At 39.6% G+C, this 23,396-nt stretch overlaps 1 protein-coding gene across 1 annotated transcript in view; it reads right to left on the reverse strand.

The window, feature by feature from the left end:
- The window catches only part of TSGA13 (testis specific 13), a gene marked incomplete at both ends in the record, with an annotated part of 37,084 nt that overhangs the window by 13,090 nt on the left and 598 nt on the right, over nucleotides 1–23,396 (reverse strand). The gene's annotated exons all lie outside the window — the stretch shown is intronic.

Raw genomic sequence — 23,396 nt, forward strand, 5'->3', positions numbered from 1 at the left:
CTGGTCTTCTGCACGTTCTCAATCTCCCTCAACAACACTTGGGAGCCTTAGAAGAGCCCAATTGAGGTGGTCACTAACTGAAATATGTATGGGTGGTAAAGAATAGGATTCGTTATCCAGCCTGCATGCTGGGGGAAAACAAAACCTGTTTGTAGAGTTAAGCAAGTGGGATGTCTTAGAGACAAGACAGGCATCTGATGAGTTGATTTCTTTTAAAATAGGGGGTTTAGACCACTCAATGAAGTGCTTAATAGACTACTTAAGGAAATTGCTTTGGGCAGCTGGACCTTCATTATATCTTTGAAGACCACCTACTGTTTTGAATGCCTATCTGCCTACTCTTCTCCACAAGGAAATGGCACTGCCTTCAATGATTAACCAGGATTCCATAAGAAGGACTACAGCTAGTGGAACTTCACAACTAAAGTTCCAATTCTTAATGACTGAGCTCCCTAGTGTTCCTAACCACATCTAAGTTTCTCTTCCTAGATGTAGGGTAGTAAAAAATAATAATCAATAACAAATATTCTCATACTCCACTCTTTCACTTACTTTCCTATTTCCCACTCAAATATTAGTTCCCTTTGTAGAAAAGAGGGCAAGGGGCCAAGTCGCAATCCTTAGTAATAAAGTATTTGGATTCCTTGACTGATTCTTACTAAACCCATCTACTTCCTGAACATAGTAAAAGATGGTCAACAGTAACATTAGGTGAATGACTAAAATAAATGTTCTGCTTCCCCCTTGAAGATAGTTCCATTTGGGGGATTAAACTAGCTCAAACAAGGATCCTGCAACTGCTTCAACTAGGCCTCTCTCCTGTAAAAATGAGGGCAAGGACCTAAATAAGAAAAGTAGAAATAGCCAAGCTATGCAGTTGGTAGGACAACTGGCTATAGTATGGTACAAATCATCCCAAATCCAAGATCAAATCCTATCCAAGGATGGCTCACTTCCATTTCAGGCCAGAGGTCTTAAAAATAGTCTCAAGGGGAGAAGGTGACATACTGTGGACAGACCAAAGTAAATTCATCCTCACTTAACAGCTTAAAGTTTGTGCCCTTTTGATGTGCCCTATTATCTTAAGTTATCTAATAATTAGTAGTACAATTTTTACTGTACCACTTTTCAAAATGATTCTTTAGTATCTAAAAGGCAGGACAGGATCCCAGATACTTTTCTTCAAGGCCAATTTAACACACAGAGCTTCATGAAAAATGCTTTGTCAGCCCAGCAGTGTCCATCTTGGACAGCCTGGTGTTTCCCTTTTGGCAAAGTTACTCTAGTTGCTGCATGAAACACAGACCAAGTTCTGGTGTCTGATCTGAGGTGTCAGTCAGTCACTTGGCACATATTTAATGAGGGTCTACTCTATGAGTAGCACTGTTCAAATGCTATGGGGTACAAAATAAGTTCATGTACATCAGCATTAATAACTTACGCTGTTTCCCCGAAAATAAGACCCAGCCGGACAATCAGCTCTAATGTGTCTTTTGGAGCAAAACTTAACGTAAGATCCGGTCTTATTTTACTATAAGACTGGGTATAATATAATGTAATGTAATGTAATGTAATGTAATGTAATGTAATATAATATATAATATAATATAATATAATATAATATAATATAATATAATATAATACTGGGTCTTATATTAATTTTTGCTCCAAAAGACACATTAGAGCTGATGGTCCAGCTAGGTCTTATTTTCAGGGAAACATGGTAGTTGGGCAAATAAGACTACACACTTGTCAAGTCTCCTTTGGTCCATTGCTGTTCACTGCTAAGTGGGCCAATCCGAGGCCAGTATTCCCCCAGAAGCCAAACTCGGTGCCTCTAAATGGTCCACATTCTGCAGGGTTCAATTCATTCGAAACATTCTTTCCTTAGCACACCCTGCGTGCCCAGCCCCGTTCTTGATCCTGTATGGGAAACAAGAGAAGACTGATGGGTGCTATTGTGAATGCAGCAAATGCACAAGACGTGATGATCCTTACCCTCAAGAACTTAAGGTTAGTTGATAAGTGGGGGCAGGGCAGAGGAAATGATTGTTAAATCTGAAACAACACTGACAAATACATGCTAATATATTAGATAAGTCACTTCATCTCTTGGGGCCTCAATTTTTTCATCTGTAAAAATGAAGAGAGTTAACCAAATGATTTAAAGGTGACATTCCAATTCCATCAGAGTGGTAAGAGTTACCTACACAAAGTCCTGAATTAAAATTAATTTATGTGTCAGTAATAGGAGAGAGTTGGAAGAGGAGATATGCTTCAATTACATCCCCTCTCAATACAACTATGTTTGTCCATAGATTAGGCCTGAGAAGCTGATAAAAGTGTGTGTGTGTGTGTGTGTGTGTGTGTGTGTGTGTGTGTGTGTGTATTAGTAGGGAGGGACAGGGAGTTGCTACATTTTGATAATTAGACATGCAAGAAAAGAGTTGATGATGTAGAGCCCACCATTTAGAGAAAAGAGAGGTTAGTGACATTTAGGGGAGATGTTTTTCAAAGGATGTGGAGCTTGAGCTGGGCCTTGCAGGATGGTTTATGAAGCAGCCTAACTGGAAGGTTACTTGCTTTTGCTATTCTTGTTGTTTTAAGTAGCAAGACTTAAGAGTAGAGATCTAATCCTGGAGCCTTAACAATTAAGTAGAACTTTGATAAGTTCTACTTAAGGAGAACTTTATAGGAGCTCATGCTCCTATAAAGTCCATGGGTTTGGAGGAAAGACCTGTGTTAGTGTTGATAGTGTCCTTCGGTGATTGTTAAGGGTTATGTCTAGTTTGATTGCCTAGACATAAACCCTAAAGATGACTGTCTAGAGTTTATGAGTAGACTGGGCGAACCTCTGAAAATCCCCTTCCAGGGAAAAAGACTAATGAGCTTTTCACCCTTTTCTCATGTTTAGTTTTTCCAGTTCACATATATGTGGACACCAAAATAAATGGGAGCCACCAAATTGGAAGATACAAGTCTTGTGCTGCTTGTCTACAACCAGGGTAGAAAAAAAACACCACATAAACACACGACTACATCAAAAATAAGAATGGAAGGAACTGGGGTACAATACCTTTAAGGGCATCAGGAAATCTTATTTCAGGGAAGAAAGGGAAATTCCTTGGCAGGGAAACCTTCCATTTTGAAAATATCTTGATTATTCTTTTCTTAATTCTGCAGCAGACACAGAGAATTTGTGATGAACAGGGAATCTAGAATCCTGAGGTGTTCTATGTTGGAATCAGAGAATGAAAATCACAAAGACTTAAACAAAAATCTCCTCCATTTTTTTCTCCCTAAGCCATGACTACCGTACAAACACAGACACACACACACACACACACACACACACACACACACACACACACACTGAGCTTTTCACCATATTTCAGTCAACCTCTACCTTAGCCAATTTTTTTCACCGTACTCCTCAGACACAGTGAGGACTTTTACTCCCATCCTTAAAATACTCTCCCAACCTCTCCAAACCATTTGATTCTTCTTTCTTTATGTCACTACTCAGGTCTTTGCTCTTCAGAGAAGATTTTTCCAGATCAATTCAATTCTAAACTGTGGCCTACAGGCATTGTTTTTGTTGTGCATAAAATTATATAGTATCTTGTAGCTCCACCTGTACTTTTCTTATGTGTAGGTATTATTTCCTTCTTAGGCAGTGAGCTCCTTGAAAGTAGACATGTGAATTTTACACATATGTGTTTCCCCCACAGTGCTTTGCATATTACGCATTAAAAATCAATACTTGTTTATGTCAATATAGTTACTGAACATTTATCACATGTTAAGCACCATCCCAGGCATTGGGAACAAAACATAGATCAGATATAGTCATTAACCTCAAGGAGCTCAGTTTAGCCAGGAAGAGACAAGGAAAGAGTTGCATGCAGACAGATTGCAATGCCTATATTAGAGATAAGTTCAGAATGCTCTCAGAGCACAGAGGAAGAGCAGTTAGCCCAGAGGAGAAGAGACTAGGAGAGATTTGGAACTAACACCCAAACTGAGCCTGGAAAGATGAGTGTCAGTTAACCAGGTGAAGAGATGAGAAAGTGGGCATTTGAGAAAGCGGGAGCAACCCAAGCCAAAACATGAGACTAGAACAAAGCATGGCTTATTTAGGGGAATTGCAAATAACTGCAGTATGCCTGGAACATAAGATTTAAAAGAAAGGTAGCAAGAGATGAGATTAGAGAGGTAGCCAGGGTTGAAATCCTAGCGTTAAATCCCTGGTAGAAGCTTGTAGGTTATTTTATGAGTAAGGAAGAGCGATAGAGGAATTTTGAGGAAGGAGATGCATCGAGCGATATGTATTTTAGAAATATGAAACTGGTGGCAGTGTGGACTATAAATGGGAAAGATGCAGAGGCCTTTGAGACAGCTATGGCACTACTGAGGAAGGGTTTGAAAAATTATAAGTGTTATTAGTGCTCACAGATCAGCGCCCTTCACCCCTGCCTTCTAGCCCTGGATGACTTACTCTGAGAAGTCCAACCAGATTCGCTCTACTAGGAATTTGAACATTGGATAAAGACATACAGCGATGAAAGATGATTGTGGCCGAGTTACCTACCATATGCAGTGTCCCAGACAGAGAGACTGAGCTTCGCCCATGGAGGTCCCCAGAGCTACCCCAGATCTATTCCTCCCTGAAGAATGGGTATTCAGTTTTCCTTCCATTTTGTGAGCTTTCCCAATACCTTTTCAAATAAACCCTCCCCTCCTTGTTTTTTTGTTTGTTTCATTTTTTTGCTTAAATTAGTCAGAGTTAATTTCTGTTGTTTGCAACCAAAAAACCAAAACTGACATAGGCTCCAAAGCAAGGTGGTGATAGCAAAGGGAGATTAAAACAAAAAACAAAAAACAAGGATATCTGGAAGATATTCAAAAGTCAGAATTAATAGGACTTGCTAACCAATTGGATCTATGGGCTACTGGATATAAACATTTCTTTCTTTTTTCTTTCTTTTTTTTTTTAATTGATTTCTCCTTTTTTAAAAAAAGAAAAAAGATTTTATTGGGGAAGGGGAACAGGACTTTATTGGGGGGGGAACAGTGTACTTCCAGGACCTTTTTCCAAGTCAAGTTGTTGTCCTTTCAGTCTTAGTTGTGGAGGGCACAGCTCAGCTCCAGGTCCAGTTGCCATTGTTAATTGCAGGGGGCGCAGCCCACCATCCCTTGCGGGAGTTGAACTGGAAACCTTGTGGTTGAGAGGATGTGCTCCAACCAACAACTGAGCCATCCCGGAGGCAACTCAGCTCAAGGTGCCGTGTTCAATCTTAGTTGCAGGGGGCGGAGCCCACCATCCCTTGTGGGACTGAGCCCACTGGCCCATGTGGGAATCGAACCGGCAGCCTTTGGAGTTAGGAGCATGGAGCTCTCACCACCTGAGCCACTGGGCCGGCCCTCTTTTTTTTTTTTTTTTTTTTAAGGTTGGTTACCTGAGAGAATGGAGGTGCGATTTATCAAATTAGAGAATAAAGGAGATAGAGCAAGTTTGGGGGGAAATGATGTTTTTCGTCGGTTTTGGTTGGTTGAGTATGAGGTACAGATGGGGACATAGTAAATGGTTTAAAATATGGATCTGGAGCTCAAGATGGGGAGGTGTGGGATACAATCACACATTTGGTGTGATATGGCCTCAAGAATATGTGCTAGTTGAAAATGTTGGAATAGACGAGATCAAGTAGGAAATGATGGGCTGAAAAGAGGCCAGGGCATAGGATAGAGCCCTAGAGATTGCAAACACGAAAGGAAGAACATCATGAATGGATGGTGTGAAGAACACTGAAAAGGAGTGGCCAGAGGTTGGAGGAGAACCAGGAAAGAGTAGCCACAGAAATCACAGGAAGGGACGAAACCATGACAAAGGGAGAGCTTCACCCTTAAAGCATCGAAAGTATAACTTTTAAGGCATAGAAAAATTTGTTTTAAAATTCACAAAAATTACCCAAAGCTTAATAAACAAACAAGTGCCACCAATTATAAGGCAGATACATCTGGGCTGAAAAAACATAGCAGGCTTGAGTTCACGACAGAGCCAGGATTTGCTTGAACAAACACAGACTACCTGACAGAAGATAACATAAATGCATTACAGCTCTCCCACTGACGGTCTTCTTTTTCAGGCATAGGGGCTCCATCAACCAAAACTCACATTGATCATCCCTTCCTACTACCCCTGGTTGCTGATCTATGATAGGCCCTACAAATAGTTCTCCCTCATCCCTTCACCTCCACAACTTTCCACATCCAGATGGAGACCTCTCACCTCAGGGTAGTAAGGATGGGGTGCTAATGGTGACATAGAGCACTCTGGGAGATGTAACCTTAGGAGCACAGAGCAGTACGTGAGGACACCAGGCAGGAAGAACGCTTTGTGGAGCCATTTTCTTCCTCTCCTCCTACTTCTGACTGCTTATAAAGTAGAAACTTCTACCATTTTGAAAGTATTGGTATCTACTTGTCTTTCTTTCTGCAGTGACAAAATAATGGCATATAAGTGCTGAGCAAGAGTAGCTTATCCCATTTCTGGTTCTTTTGCAAGCAGCCTGCCAGCAACATGTGGTAAGTTATCGGGGGAGGCTCTTCTTCTGTCAGGGAGAGTCCTATGGTTTATCCGTGACAAGGGGATTAGGAAGCCAATTTATTTTCAGTCCCCAGCCGCAGCCTCCAAACTAGCTTCTAACTGAAAAACCTGAATTTTGAACTTATCTGGCTCTTACATGTTTTTATGAATTGCTTCAGAACCCGTAGGGAAGGAGATATGTTCGGTACCTCAAATCCTTCAATATCCTGGCTGCAGCTGTAGTTTTAATGTTCTCTATTGGTTCAGATATCAGAGAACCAGGATAGAGGTTTTAGGAAGGTATCTTTGCAGCAAAGCAAAAATGAAACCTTACTAGAAACTGGAGACTGGGTAGAGAGCTCTGCCTAGCAACCTGTCTGCCATCCATGAGCAGAGTGGGACCAGGGTTTATAAATTCATCCATTTCATCTCATCTGTTGACCAACACCAAATCTGAACAGAACTAGCATTATTCAGCAATGAATGAAAAGAAAATGATTTTCAGAGCTAAGTAGGAGAATGTGGCAGCAGTAATAGCCATTCTGCCACAAACAGGGAGCTAAGAAAGACTGCCAGAAATGGAGAAATACAAAGAAAGGCAGGAGATTAGGAATGTGGGGAATTCAAGGCCATGTAATTTGTTTGTAGATCTGCCTATTAAAATATGGGGATATCTTCTCACAGAATAGTGGAGGCCATCTCCCCACACAGAACTCAGCAGTCCTAAATGAAATAGATAGACGTCCCTGTCCTCTTGAAGCTTAGGGTTGGGTTGGGGGATATACACAATTGTGGCTTGTATCTGCTTTGGAATGACAACCGGCATCTCGGACTTGACAGGTCCACAATAATCCTTGATTCTCCCTCCCCTTAAGCCTATTCCTCTTTCAGCAAGTGGTATTGTTGTCCATTCTATTGTTTAGGCACAAAAACAACAACGACAACAACAACAACAGAAACACACACCAAAAAACACAACATTGGGGTTATCCTTGATTTTTGTTTTTCTCTCGTTTCCTCAACAACATGTCTAATCTGTCTATTGTCAAGTCCTAGTGATTACATCTTCCAAATATATTTTCAAATGCGACTGCTTTTTCGCCAAAGCTCCCTTTCACTCTGGGCTGCCTAAACACAATTGTAGCTTTCTTTGAGATGAATCTTGTTTGTGGGTGAGGGGGGGAAAGGAAAGTAATGTCAGGGAAGGAATGATCTGTCAGGCAGAGAGATGAGACTGCATGTTGGCAGTTCCTATCAGCTCTGTTTCCCTTAAGAAATCATAGGTATTTCATAGGAAAGAATTCTAAATCATCTTTCTCAGGCCCTTAGAAAGATTCTATAAACTACAGCTTAAGCATGCTATTTCTCGGAGTTTGCAAGCTGGGCCTGCTTCTCTTTTGTTTTCATGAACACCTAATTAGGCTCCTAGACAGTGAAAAAGTCACACAGGAGAAGGGGAGAGAAAGAAGCAAATGTATTTCTGTAGATAGATCTTTTTTAACGTAAAAAAAAATAGATCACAGAATTTTCCTGCTCAAAACCTGTCAATACCTTCCTATCACATTTAGAATAAAACTCAAACTCCTGTCACATGATATAGGACGCTGTATGATTCTCCCTGCCCCCTCCCTAACTTCATCTCCTGCCAGTCTCTCCATCATGTCAGGGACTCTTGCCATCTTGGACTTCTTCCAATGTGGCAAGGATTTTTCATGTTTGGTTCACTATTATATATATCCCCAATGTCTGTAACAGCAGTACTTGGTACACAGGAGACACTTAGCAAATGTTGGTTGACTGAATGAGCAACTGAAAATTGAACTGAAAAGTCCCATGTAGACTATGGGAGATTTTGGTTATTTGATTTATTAGTGCTAGTCATTGTTGGTGATACTAGATAGCCATCTCAAACTTTCTTTTTAATCTTGTTCTTAAAGAAGAAATACTAGGTGAAAGGAAAATTCAGGGTGGAACCAACATCAAGAGATTTATATGGTTTATCCACAGCCTCTCTGAGGCATTTCCCTACCTATCCCTCTGCTCTGTGCTCTCAGTTTGGCCCTGATACGTCCATTGCTTTGGACCCAACGACATTTGTGAGCACCATACATTATAGCAATGACTAGATGAAGAGGAAGAAACCTCTGCTTATAAGAATGAAGGAATACCATCTTAAAGGGTGAAAGTTCACAGTACAGAGCCTGCATCTGGTATGCCTTTACTTATGGAGTAAAGCTGACCCGGAAATAGTGGGAGGGCCCTGATCGGCAGGTAGGGCCAGCCTATTGGCTGTTTCAAATGAAGAGAGAATTATGACTTGACAGTGCTAGCTTTAGAAATGACAGAAGGCAAACTAGGGACATATCACACATGGATGAAGAGGGATTGCTACTCAGGGGAAGATCCGAGATCTGAAATGTCAAAACTAGTCTTCTGGAAATGAAAACAAGGATGTTCCTTTGATTTTATATCTGGACCTAACTGCTTTTATGACTGAGGACTAAGCTAAGAACGCGTTGAAGAGATGTTTTTGATGACAATAGGTCTGGGAAAATGAGTGGGTCTCAGAGAGATTTAATGCAACAAGAAAGGAAGGACGTTAGGGAGCAATTTGGAATTACACCCCAAGGGGGAGCCCAGATCCAGGAAATTATTGAAAGTCGCCCTCTGATGGTAACAGATAGAAAGTCCTTAACAAGAACAATTGGGGGACTTCTCTTTGATGATTCCTAGGAATGAAAGCTTTGGGAAAGGATAATTCTGGAATCTACAAGCAGATACAGAGGAATTTTGGGTTTGGGGGCCCGTTTCAATATGATCCAAGGGAAAAACGATATTGATTTGGACTTAAGGGAACCAATATGGCTAAGTAGGTATTGGAAAGCTGATCAAATTAATAATTATGTCATTACATGTATTTTGGATGTTCAAATTCATAATTTAGAATATGAAAAATAACCTCTAAATTGTGACTAAACCAACATTTAAGCTTTATATAATTGGATCTGCAAGGAGTCCAATCAATTTCCTTGGTGTCTGCCCTCTTTACCGCTTATATCAGACATCTTTGAGGGGTTACAAATATGCTGGAGGTTGGAGTAGGGAGTAGTCCTCTTTCTTCTTTCTTACTATGTAGCTTTAGGCAACTGCTCAACATGCACAGACGTTAATCTTTACTTGAGGCTGTCCTCTGAGGAGAGAGTCCATTTGACAAGTTGCTGGAGTTGGGCCCACAGATACCTCTCCGGAGACTAGGGGATTCTATGTTGGTCCATGAGCAACTTTGGAAATTCTCCTGAGAAATTTCGTAACCCAATTTATAAAAAGAAAAATTATATAGACATGCACTGTACCAGATTAAAACCTTAACCTAATCAAACCTCAATTAGTATAGGGGAAAATATCCACACATAGAAGAGAAATATTAATACATCTTCCTATTCAAAAACTTTTTGGTCAGATACTTCAGTTCACACAATTCAAACATTCAATGACACTACTGTTTTAATATTTGGAAATGCCTGTATGCCTTTTTATGACCTAATTTAGTGAGTCTAATATGTTTCATAGAAAAAAACAATATCTAATTTCACTGTAGGGCTTGAGAGCAGAATAAACATTGAGGAAGAAAATATGAGTAATATTTTGATATAATAAAAGAAACTATCCAAACTGAAGTACAAAGAGAAAAATGGCTGAGAAAAAGGAATAAAGCCTCAGTTAGCCATAGGACAGTATCAAATAGTCTAACTTATGTGTAATTGGAGACGCTGGTAAGGGGTGCGTGTGGATATTTGAAGAGACAATGGCCTAAAAGTTTCCAAATTTAAAGAAAAATATGACATATTTTTCAAGTTTGGAAAAATTGTATGTTAAAATTTTGAGAGTAATTTCTAGAAGAATATGTAGATAGACCCACATAATCTTGCTTGTTAATATTGTGAATATTTCCTTGCTTTTAAGTATCAATTTTATAGAAGTATATCTCTCAATACAAATGTCTTCTATCTATTGTTTAAGAAAAATTTATATTCATGCCCACAAAACTCAATACAACTTAAAAAATATGTATTTTAAAGATGTGCAAGTAATAATTCGATTTACATTCCAACTATAATTAGTAGAATGTCAAAATTACATGTAGTCATTTTATAAAGCACAAGTATTGGCAAAGGAAAATGCAATTCAGATGTTGCTGGTGCTGAGAGACCAAATTATTGCATCAAACCAACTGTTTAACAATTATATTAATTACTTCTGATCAGAAAGCAATTTTAAAGCATTTTTCTTCCTAATGTGATGATCTGATAGATAATGATAGATATGTGTTTTAGTTATGTTTTAAGAACTTGATTGGGAGAGTTTTGTTGACATATAACCCATTATAATATTTCCATTTAAAATGATAGAAAATACTCTTGCTTAGCATTTTTATACAGAACATCTGGTTTACAGGAAAGGATTATTGACTTAAGTGGGAGGTGCCCAAAAACAAAATATAAGTTTCAAATAAAAAGAAGTGAATAAAAAACTTGATGCAATACAAATCAAGAAAAGACAAGGAATAAAAGCAAAGACAAAAACATAGTAAATTGAAAATACAAAATAAGATAGTAGAAATAAGTCCAAATAAACCAATATACAGAATAAACAAAGGGACTAAGCTTACCTACGCGACAGATATTCTCAGGTTGCATTTTAAACATCCAGCCATATACTGTTTACCTAGACATATCTAAAACACAGTGACACAGAATGGCTGAAAACAAAGGAATGTAGGAGAAAGGAGTGAGTGTCTTGCTCTCTTTTTCCTCTTTTTAAATTTCCTCCACTTCTCTCCATTTTGCCTCCTGTGCTATCATGCCTTTGTTACAGGTGATGTCCAAGAGTCTCCCCCACTAACTAGAGCCAATAACAGCAGCTTAGTGACATCCAGGGGGATCTCGGCAGGTATTGGGTTGTCTTGGCTAGAATAAAAAAATACTAGAAGCTGTTTGTTTGCCTCTGGCAGGATCAGCAATGTACTTTCACTATCTTGCTGCAAGTATATCAGACATTTACCTATGATGCTGGAACTGGACACTATAAACTTCATTTTCTAGATTCCCTTGCTGGCTACATTCTGGTTAGTCTCTGCCAATTGGAGGCACTCTCAGGCACTGGAAAGTGGAGGAAGAAAGGAAGTCTCTTGCAGTTTCCAGTTTGAGTCTGCATAACCTCCAGCTCCAGCCTCCCTCTTCTTCAAGAATGCCCAGCAATAACTTCACCATGCCCCATCAAGATACAAGTAGCACCCAAGTACACCACACTCTTTTATCGGTTTAGCCATATCCCTTAAGTGGTTTAGGCGATACTCCCTCGGCAGTCTACACACTAGCAAGGAAGCATTCTCTTCTCTAGGTTCTGTAACACCACATCTTCCATTTTGTTCCCCCAGCTCTACGGATGGTAGCTTCTTCCTAAAAGATACCGTGTTTCCCCAAAATGAGACCTAACCAGAAAACAAGCCCTAGCATGATTTTTCAGAATGAGATCCCCTGAACATAAGCCCTAATGCATCTTTTAGAGCAAATCTTAATATAAGACCTGGTCCTATTTTTAGGTAGTAACACGGTAGTAATCTCTGAGTTACCTCAAATTCTCTTTTTTGCTTGTTCAGTGTTCCAACAACCATGTTAATTACCTTGATCCAACCAATTAATTATCTTTATCAAATAAATACCTTTTATTTGAAATGCCAAGCATGGACCCTGACTGGACCCTGATATAACGATCCTAATCCTCTCACCATCCCAAAGAAAATTATACTTGTCCGCAGAGTATCCTAAAAGCCTTGGTAAAACACATGCTTGCCAGGAAAGTGGGAAATCTGCAGGTGTTTACATCCACATGTCTTCTAAGGGGTCCAGTTGTGGGGTATCTGAGGATATTTCCTCCCAAGTAAAGGACTGACCTGCCTTACGCTAAGAAAAACGCACAATACCTGGAGGCAACCAATGACACATTGGGGTGAGCTGTCTTGAGAAATTCAGCGGCTGATTCTTTTGAAAAACTGCCCTATTTGAGTGGATCCCAAAGCAAGAAATGTGTCTTCAGCTGGTTCAGGCTGCAAACAAGCAGTACTGTCATGTGGCTCTGTGATTTAGTAGACCCGATGATGTTCACAGGTTAGGATGCTGGAAGGAGCCTGTGTGAAGTGAAGCCGTGGTAATAGGATTATATTAGCGACTCCTAGGATCTGGGGGAAAAAGCCATGTGTTTGTGGACATGCCCAGGTAACTATTCTTATGAAACCATCTTATCATTTCTTTGTGACTATATCCCCAAATAAAAATGCTGGGTCACGATATATATATGTCTGTCTAATAGAATCTGTCTAAGAAATGCTACACTGCTCTTCACAATGATTGCCTCGGTCTGTTTTCCCAGCAGTCGTTCGTGGATTCTCACACCTGTTGCAAACACTATTCTTTCTATGCCCAGAAATTCATAGGTCTCTTTTTCTGCCTTTGTGGTCTCGTCTCCCAGTTTCTGTGTAATTTGCTTCTGGGTCAGTCCTTATTCTTTTCTGTACAAATTGGGAGGATGATATTGTTTATATTAGTATGTGAATATGGAAATATACATTGATTAATTTTTTATTAAGTCTTTATATTTGAGGGCAGTTTTAGCTTCACAGTAAAATTGAGTGGAAGATATTTCCATAAACCTGCTACCCCCACACATGCCTGGCCTTCCTTATCATCAGTGTCTCCCATCAGAGTGGTATATTTGTTGCATTTGGTGAACCTATGGTGACACACCATAATTACCCAAAGCCCATCATTTAGATCATGGTTCATTCTGGGTGTTGTATTATACATTCTAGGAGTTTGGACAAATATGTAATAAAATACTGCTATCATTATGGTTATCACATAGAGCATTTTCACTGCTCTAAAATTCTTCTGTGCTCCACCAATTATTTTTTCTTCCCCAACCCCTACCCTTGGCAACCACTGATCCTTTTACTATCTCAGTTTACTTTTTCTAGAATGCCACACAGCTGGAATTATATGGTAAACCATCATTTCAGATTGACTTCTTTGAATTAGTAATAGGCATTTCAGGTTCATGTCTTCTTATAATTTGGTAGCTCATTTCTTTTTAGTGCTGAATAATATTCCATTGTCTGGATGGACCACATTTACATATCCATTCACTTACTGAGGGACCTCTTGGTTGTTTCCAAGTTTGGCAATTATGAGTAAAGCTGCTATAAATATCCAAGTGGAGGTTTTGTGTGGATATAAATTTTCAACTCGTTTGGGTAAGTATCAAAGAGTATAATGGTTGGATTGTGTGGTAAGAGTAGGTTTTATTTTGTAAGAAACCACAAAACTGTCTTCCAAATTTATTGTACCATTTTGCATTCCTATCAGAAATGAATGAGAGTCCCTGTTGCTCCACATTGTCACCAGCATTTGGTCTTTCCGATTTGGGCCATTCTAATAGGTGTGTAGTGGTATCTCATTGTTTTAATCTAAACTCTTCTTTAGAGGATTGTCCTTGGGCAGTTGGAGCCACTTAGCCCAGAGAATAGGAAGTGCCTGGGGGTTGGGTCTCTCCAGGGCATCAGTATTAAGCATTAAATCCCACTCCTTTGCTTTAAAATGGTTCAGACTGAGCTGTAATTTCCTTGCCAGAACTCCCCCAACAGGGTCAGGTTGCTGCTAGGACCCTGTCTGAACTACAGCTTTCTTTGGTTTCTTCAGTTTTTCTGTCCTGCCTCTCCAACTCCCTTGCCAGTTTATCCTGGAACGACTTCCTTAATAAATCATTTGCCAATGAATCCACATCTTGAGGACTGCTTCTGGGGAACATGATCTAAGATACCTCCCCCCAACACACACAAACACTTAGTATCATTCAACTTTCTAATTATTTTCTATCTAACAGATGTAAATTAATAACTTGTTGTTGTTTTAATTTGAATTTCCCTGATTATTTAATGAGCATAAGCATTTCTTCATATCTGTATCAATATGAAGCATTTCTTCATATCTTCATATCTTGGTTTCTGCTACAAATGCTGGTTTATATCTTTTGCCCGTTGTTTTATTGGGGTTGCTGTCTTTTTGTTTGTTTGTCTTTTTGTTTTGTTTGTTTTATTGGGGTTGCTGTCTTTTTGTAAGTTTGCAAGATTTTTTTTTTGTATATTCTCGATATTAATCCTCAGTTTTAAAGTGTACAAGTAACTTCCTTTAATTCTATTATCAATTAATGTTTCCCCTGGACAGAAAACTTCCTTTTTGTTTTGTTTTGTTTTTAGTACCTCTAAGACTTTCTTATTAATCATTTTGAAGTGAACAATTCAGTGACAAGTAGTCCAAAGTGCTCTGTAATCACCACTTACTTCCATCTAGTTCCAAAACATTTCCATCACTCCGCAGTAAAACCTCTTATGCATTAAGCAGTTTTTTCGCCATCCTCTCTACCCTCCAGCCCTTGGCAATCACCAATCAGTTCTATCTCTACGGATTTTTCTATTCTTGATATCTCATATAAATGGAATCATACAATATGTGACCTTTTATGTCTGACTTCGTTCACTTAGCATAATGTTTTGGAAGTGCATGCATGTGATGGCATATATCACTACTTCATTCTTTTTTATGGCTGAGTAATAGTCCATTGTATGAGTACACCACAATTTGTTTATCCATTCTTCCATTGATGGACATTTGTGCTATTTCCACCTTTTGGCTATCGTGAATAGTGCTGCTGTGAACACATGTGTAAATGCACTTGTTTGAGTACTTGTGTTTAATTCGTTGGGGTACATGCCTAGAAGTGGAATCATGTGGTCCCATGGTAATTCTGTTTAACTTCCTAAAGAACAACCAAACCATCGTGTACTGTGGCATTCTCACCAGCAATGTACAAGGGTTTCAATTTCTCCACATCCTTGCCAATACTTGTTATTTTCTATTTTTAAAAATTGTAGCCATTCCAGTGGGTGTGAAGTGGTATCTCATTGTAGTTTTGGAAAGGTTAAATTTTAATGTATTCAAATTCATTCAAAAAAACTTTTTGCCTTATGGTTTATGTTTCCTTTTTTTAAAAAAAGTCCATCCCTACTCCTCAGACATAAATACATTTTCTGATCATGTTTCTATAACTTTTCCCCCCCACATTTAAATCTTTAACCCACCTAGAATCCCCCTTTGTATTTGATGTTAGGTAAGGATACAATCTGTACCTCTCAATATAGTGATGATATTAGGTAATAATCCAGTTTATATTGCTTGGCATAGTGAGCCAGTTTCCTCAACTTCATCTACTAATAAATAAATAAATAAGTAAGTAAGTAAGTAAGTAAATAAATAAATAAATAAATACATCCTCATTTCTCAATGAATTTTTAGTGATTTCTCTAGTATATGTTAAATTCTGATAAATAGTTGTCTCTAAATTCTCTATTCTATTTCAATGGTCTATTTGTTCTTGAGCCAAAATTTGTTTATATCAGGTATTAAGAGCCAACATTCTGTTCATATCAGGTAGAGCAAATTCTACCTCAAGGTTCTTATTTTTCTAAGGTTTATTGTTTTTGAAGTTGACTTTTATTCATATTTAAGAGTCAGGTTATCATCTTTCTCAAAATATCCAACTAGATTTGAGTTGGGTTAAAATTATAGATGAATTCAGGAAAATATTACAATATAAAGTTGTACCAGACAAAAGCATGACATTTTATATATTTAGATCCTCTTCATATCCTTGACTCATTTTCCCCCCCAAATAAGTATTATATTATCAAGGAGGTAAAATTCTGTTTATTTAGATTTTCTTTATGTACTTTATTAGAGTTTTAAAGTTTTATTCATAGAAGTCTTATGTATATTGGATTAAATGTACACCTAGTTACCTCATGGTTTTTGTTGCTGTGAACGGTGTTTTATTTTTATTACATTTTCTAGTTGGATACTATTGGTTTAGAGAAATTAGTTCTAATGGTTTGATTCTGTTGGTTTTTCTAGATCGATGCTCATATCACCTGAAGATAATGGCAGTTTTATCTCTTTTCTTCTAACCCTTCATCCACTTATACTCTTTTTCTTTCCTTATAAAGTTGGCCAGGATGTTGAATATAAACAATAGCAGAGAGGGGGCGTCTTAATCTTGCTAGTTTCTCCATTAATTAAGTTTGCTGTTCATGTTTGACATATCAGCTTTATCAAAGCGAAGAATTTCTTCCTATTCTTAGTTTTCTGAAAGGTTTTTTTCGTCATAAATAGGTGTTTATAAAAAACCAAATGTTTGCAACAACACGGGTGGACCTAGAAGATATTATGTTAAGTGAATAAGTCAGACTGAGAAAGACAAATACCATATGATCTCACTTATACATGGAATCTAAAGAACAGAATAAACAAACACACAAAATAGAAATAGACTCATAGATACAGAGAACTAACTAATGGTTTGCTAGATGGAAGGGAGGTTGGGGTAGGGGTGAGAAAGGTGAATGGATTAGGAAGTACAAATTGGTAGTCACAAAATAGTCCCGGGGATGTCAAAGACAGTATGGGGAATGTAATCCATGTTGTAAAGACTACATAGTGTATCAGATGGGTACTGGATTTATCAGGGGGAATCACTTCATAGATTATATAAACGCCTAACTACTGTGCTGTACACCTGAAACTACTATAATACTGAATGTCAAATATATATATATTTGTGTACACACACATATGTATTTATATATATTGATGGGAAGTTAAGTACGAATAGAGAATATAGCCAATGGTATTGTAATAGCTGTGCACGATGTCAGAGGGGTAGTAGACTTGGGAGGGGGGTTATCACTTGTGAGGGGTATAAATTTCTAATCATTATGTTGTTTTGTACACCTGAAACTAATTTAAAAAATCAAATATTTTTGCTGCCTAGTTGTGTAAGGTTTTTTCCTGCATTTTTCCTTCTGTCTATTGATGTTGTGAATTTAGTTGACAGATTTTCTTATGTAAACTCTTACCTCAATGTCTGAGATACATTTTAATTGTTCAAGGTTGGAAGATTGGTGACAATGAGGTTTGGGGAAAAGATTTTGAATTTCTTTACAAACATTTTCTTGACCCCACTTCTCTCTCCTTCCCTTTAAATAGCAAACTTCCTTGAAAGGTTTGTCTATACTTACTATTTCCAATATTTCTCCTCCCGTTTTTCTTGATCCCACTTCAAACCACCGCACATTATAACATTTTACTAAAGCTGCTCTTAAAATGTCACCTGCATTGCTTCTTCCAATGGAAATTTCAGGTCGTAGCTCATTTAACCTAACAGCATCCCTTGTCTTAGCTGATCAGCTCTCCTTGGTTTCCAGGGCACCACACCGTCAAATGCATGTTTAAACCTCCCCATCTCTCCTAAAATCCTGATCATATATCCACCTTCACATCTGCACTTGGATGTTCAAAAAAAATGTCCAAAACAGTTCCTAATATCCACCCAGCGCAATATGCACCAAACTCAGACTTATTGCACTCTTTCCTATCTCAGTGAATAGTGATTCCATTCTTTCCAGTAGCCAAAAACCTTAGAGACAAACTTCTCCCTTTCTCTCACATCCACACAACCAATGCTTCAGCAAATCCTGTCACCATTATTATCCTCTATCCCTGCACCCATCACCTGTCTAAGCCACCTGTCTAAGCCACCTGTCCAGTCCCTTCACTGGGTTATTGCTGTATCCTCCTAACTGGTCTCCTTTTAACGTGGATCCTCCTTTCCACACCAGTTTATCTCAACACAACAGCCAGAATTCTGACGCAAGCATATGTCAGATCACGCTGCTTCTCCGTTTGAATCCTCCAATGGTTTCCCATATCACTCAGAAGGAAGCCAAATTTCAGATAATGTTCTACAAAGCCTCACAGGGTGGTGTGGCCTCCACCCTGCCTCCCCCATGCCTTCACCTCTCTGATATTATCTCTTAATATTGTCCGTCTTGCTCAAGCCACCTCACCTACCATCCTTCTCTCTGGTTTTCATATCTGCCAGGCATTATCTCCAAGCCTTTCCACTTGCTATTCCCTATGCATGGTTTGCTTTTCCTGGATACCTACAGGCTACTTCCTGACATACAGGTTTTCTCAGAAGCCTACTCTGGCATCGTATTTATGACTGTGATTGTCCTTTTCAGCCAATATTTTCTATATCCCTTCACTGCTTTATGTTCTCATTATTTGTAAATATGTAATATGCTATATATTTTACGTACGTCCTTTATGAGCTGCGTGAGGTTAAGTGTTTTTGTCTGTTTTTTAACGGCTCTATCCCCAACATCTGAATAGTGTTTGGCACAGAATAAATCATTTTTGAAGAAAAGTGTGCGGAATAACACTTGTGTGCCTCTCTGAACTCACTCGTCCCTTGTTTTCACCTTCCTATTGGGTGATCTCAAACGCATGTCACAGCTTTCCTCTAAGTGACCCTCTCTACATGACTTTATCCTTCTGAGTCCTGGAAACTTTTCTTTTCCCTCTGCTTTTGGGGTCTAGGCGTGGTTAACAGCACTAGAGTATTAGGTTTATCCTTCGTGGTTTCCTTACATGCTGTCTACACCACTGTACATAACCCTGTTTACTTTGAATTATCTTAATTTGCATGGACCATTTGTTTCTGCTGGGACCCTGAGTGATGGGAATGAATGAATGAACTGCTCAGAATAAACCCAGAGTGTAAGAATATGTGTCCTCCGTGGCCGCTCACCGAAAGGCTCCTACTGAATTATCAGGTAGATTAAATAACCTGTCCTATAGATGTGAATTGGCCTCTTTCCCAGCACTGAGAGCTTGTTTCACGGGCTCATGAACAAAGTGAAATAGTGACAGCTTTGGAGCTTATACAGAGATTCAATAACATGGATTTTTTTTTCCTTCTCAGGTTATCAACCTGTGAACAGCGACAGCCCTGAGCCCTCGCAGTGGGGCGCATGGTGGTGGATGAGTTACACTGAATCTCTTCCATCATGGATGGGACTGCTTTTTTCCCACCTGGAATAAGCACTCTGGATAGGAATTTGTTTTCCTCACCTGCCCTTCCTCTCCCATGAGCATCATTTTCGGACTCAGTGTTGCTTCACTAACACAGTGTCTAGTGGAATTTTGTTTTGGACCAAGAAATTCCCTCTTTCATAAAAGGAGTAGAGCTGAAGGCTGATTATGTCCATGGGACCCACTGGTTCTATCTTATGCTGCATCCCCCAGAAGTCGCTGGGTAGAAAGCCTTTCGAAGACTCATCTTGGTGTCAGCTGGGAGGCAACACGTGCAAGATGGAGATGCTTGATGGGGCATGTGGTTGGCACCAGGACTATACATGAGCTGTTCCTACCAAAGCTGGAATACATGGGGCAGGGTGAACATTGGCGGGGATACTCCTGCCATTTGCAAAGCTTTTACATTCCTTCTCGCTGCTTTGCACTCTGCTTGTTTAAAGCTCCTAGTACCATACCAAAAGAAGGAATGCTTCCACCAAGAGATCCACAGTGGTCCTATGGAATTAGAAGCTGAGACCACCTCCTGGCCATTATGGGCTCCTCAAACCACTGGGAAAATAGATTTAAAAAGCAAGTTATGAGGTTGGCTGGTGTGCATTTAATCCTTGGTACATTTGCTGCTGTACTGAGAGGACAAAAATGGAGAGAGGAGTATGAATGGAATCCAGGGGCTTTAGGAAGGGGAGGAGATGAATGCATGGATGTCTAAGGTAATTGTCTTAGAGAAGAATCTCAACTATTGGGTATAAAATGAACATCTTTCTTTAGTGATTGCTCTTATCTGTTCTTTTTTGGAAACTTCCTTTTCTAGCAATTCATCTATTAGAAGAGTCATTTTCAGTTCTTGTGACTGCTTGCTGTTCATTCCAAAATTTAAATCTTGTATGTGATTTTAAAGTCTCCCCTAAATGCTTCATTCTCCCTTGTTTCTAGTGGCTTAGAATGCAGGGAGGCTGTCTCTCTCCCTGGCACATGCCCCTCTGATGATGGAGGAGGGAGGAGGGATAGCCAAGGTAGAGACCTTCTTCTGGGTTGTCCATGAAGAGATTGTCTGTGTTTCTCATTGGCTCACTGTCTGTGGGCATAGTGTAGAGAAGGTGGTAGTTTCACTGAGAGCAGACTTGCTGTCACGCTCTCCCCATGGCTGCCTTCCAACTGGGGTCCTCATATCACATTACGTGTGTGCGCATCTGGGCCCCACTGTGGCTGTGCCAGCAAGACTGTGGCCCCCACTCTCATCCACCCTCTGCTGCTAACTCTTGGGCCCACAGGCATTTGGAGGAAACACAGGCTGTCCCTTCTAGGAACTAGGAACGGGGTGAGGGCGTAGTCCCGGCTTCTTCTCTCCCTTGTTGTTAGCCATCATCTGTCCCACCACGTCTCCTCCATTTTGATCTCAAAGCACAGGGCAGGTTCCTTGGCGACCCTTTGTTGATGAAGACATTTACCTGGAGTACCAACTGCCAGCCTCCCCTACAGGACATTGTGAGGATCCTCAAAATCACTCTGCAAGGAATTATTGTATTAAAATGGGTCTTTCTCTTTTTGGTTAGGAGACAGTCTCCTAAATTAATGGAAACCTGTAAGTCTCAGTTTATACGGAAAATAATACAATTTCCCTCTCAAAACAAGGGCAAGTCTGGAGTCAGATGGCCATGCCCTGCTTTTGGATAAGCGTGAGTTGGACTCTCATGGCTCCTGTCTACTCACTTCCAGCTCATGGGTGCTCTGTTTTGACCCTGTTGCCAAGCCTCTTGCCATTTAGCTTTTACAAGCATGGACAATCGGATATACTCAACTGCACAGCTCAGGGGAACAGGCCCAGAATCCAGAAAAGAATTTTAGCACCTGGCTCTATTTTATGCCAAGACTCAAGGTGATGTGTTATGCTGGAAAAAATGATTTAACCTAACCCAATGCATTATTCTGCTTAAATCAGCACCTGACAGGTAAGAGAAGGCCTTAATTTCTCTTCTTCCCCTAGTGATTCCATTATGGGAAAGGTTGTTTATGTCCTGGCCAGGATGACTAATTTCTCTATCTTCCATACCAAACATTTACAGCTGGACACCTGGAATTGACTTTTCCACAATGATATACTAGACTCTAAATGAGATGGGATGCCAAGCAACAAGCTCTTTGGAATAGAGCATCACTTGACTGGGTGCCCATGATATGGCTCGATGCCTCCAGACAAACCCTCACAGGTGACTTTCTGAGGTCGCTCTCTGAGCCCTCTCATGGCCACCTGATATCTCCTAGGCTGGCCCAATTTAAAGAGTCTCATCCCAATAGGTTGGATCATGGCTGGGTATCTGTCACCCTGGACTCTTTGTAGCTTGTCTCAGGATTGCAGTAAGTCCCCGGGGTATTTATAAAGGTCTGAGGTGATCAATCGTTAGCAAAGTGTGTTCCAGTCTGATGGAAATTCCTTGTTAAGGGTTCTGTTATTATTATTCTCTTACTCTTAATTTTGAGAATTTCCTATTACACTTGGGAATATTAATGGTTTACAGGTTATTGGCATAACTTGCCTCTGTTAACATTTTAAAGTTGAGCACTATCAAACGATTCAGGAGAAAAAGATGTGTGTATAAATTATCTGTGTGTGTGTGTGTTAGTGTGTGTGGGTGTGTGTGTACATACAGAGAGAGATATGAATAAAGCAAATGAGGAGACAGGTTAACATTTGGAGGGGCACTCTGAAGGGTATGTGGCAATTTTGTGTACTATTATTGCAACTTCCCTGTCAGTCTAAAATTATGTCAAGATAAAAAGTTGCAATATATACAGATACATAAGTAAGGCATGATTATAAAACTTAAAAAATACATCCCATAATACTAGAGGTGATTAGCACTAGAGTGTGGGACTGCAAGACAGTTTTATTCTCTTCTTTTGGTTTATCTACGTTTCCAAATGTTCTACAGTGGAAATGTATTGCTCTTGCTCTGTAATATGGATAAAAGAGCAATACAATTACAAATCGATCTTATTGGCCAGTCTAACTGCATAAGAATGATTGCTCTTTTTGGGGAATGTAGCTTAGATGTAGTTACATAATATGCAGTCTCCTGTCTTGAGTGAATAGCAGATATTCTGTAAAAAAAATATTTATAATAAAAAAAGGGCAATTGGCATTCCTCCAGCCCTCCAAAATTATTGATATTTTGCTGGATATCTTCCGGTATCCCTCTCTATCCATTCTCAACCTTTCTCTGCTCTTGTTCACCCTCAAAAGTCTGACTCAGTCAAAATACTTTCTTGCTCCCTGACTTCCAGTTGGGTTTGACTGATGGTGAGCGAGGAAGAAAAAACCATGGGAGGGTGGAGAATGAGACTTGGGTAATATTTTCTTGATTCTCTCCTGGGAGGCTTGCTACCAGCTAGCCTCATCCCTTAACCGAAGACCATTGCACCTGTCAGGTAACCCTCTCCACACAGCTATCTCTTCGGGGTATGGTAACCTGTTGCTAAGTCTCTCTCCTTGCTCCTTCAAGTCTAGGAATGGTAATAGCACTCCAAGTTACTAGCTACAGGATACTGAAATATCCCCTGCTTAACCTGTATTCACACCCTGGAAGATAGTGCCTTTATTAAACTCTCCTCTATTGACCCAATTTGAGTGCCATATGTTTCTTGCTGGGACCCTACATGACATGGCAATGGCTGGTGCCTTGTGGCTTTAAAGGAAAAGTCATCAACTACACCTGATAGCCTTCCGTAGAGGTCACTTTCCTACCACTCGTCTCTTTAATTCTCCC

Source organism: Rhinolophus hipposideros (genome assembly GCF_964194185.1).
Source record: "Rhinolophus hipposideros genome assembly, chromosome: 25".
NCBI classification, from domain to species: Eukaryota; Metazoa; Chordata; class Mammalia; order Chiroptera; family Rhinolophidae; genus Rhinolophus; species Rhinolophus hipposideros.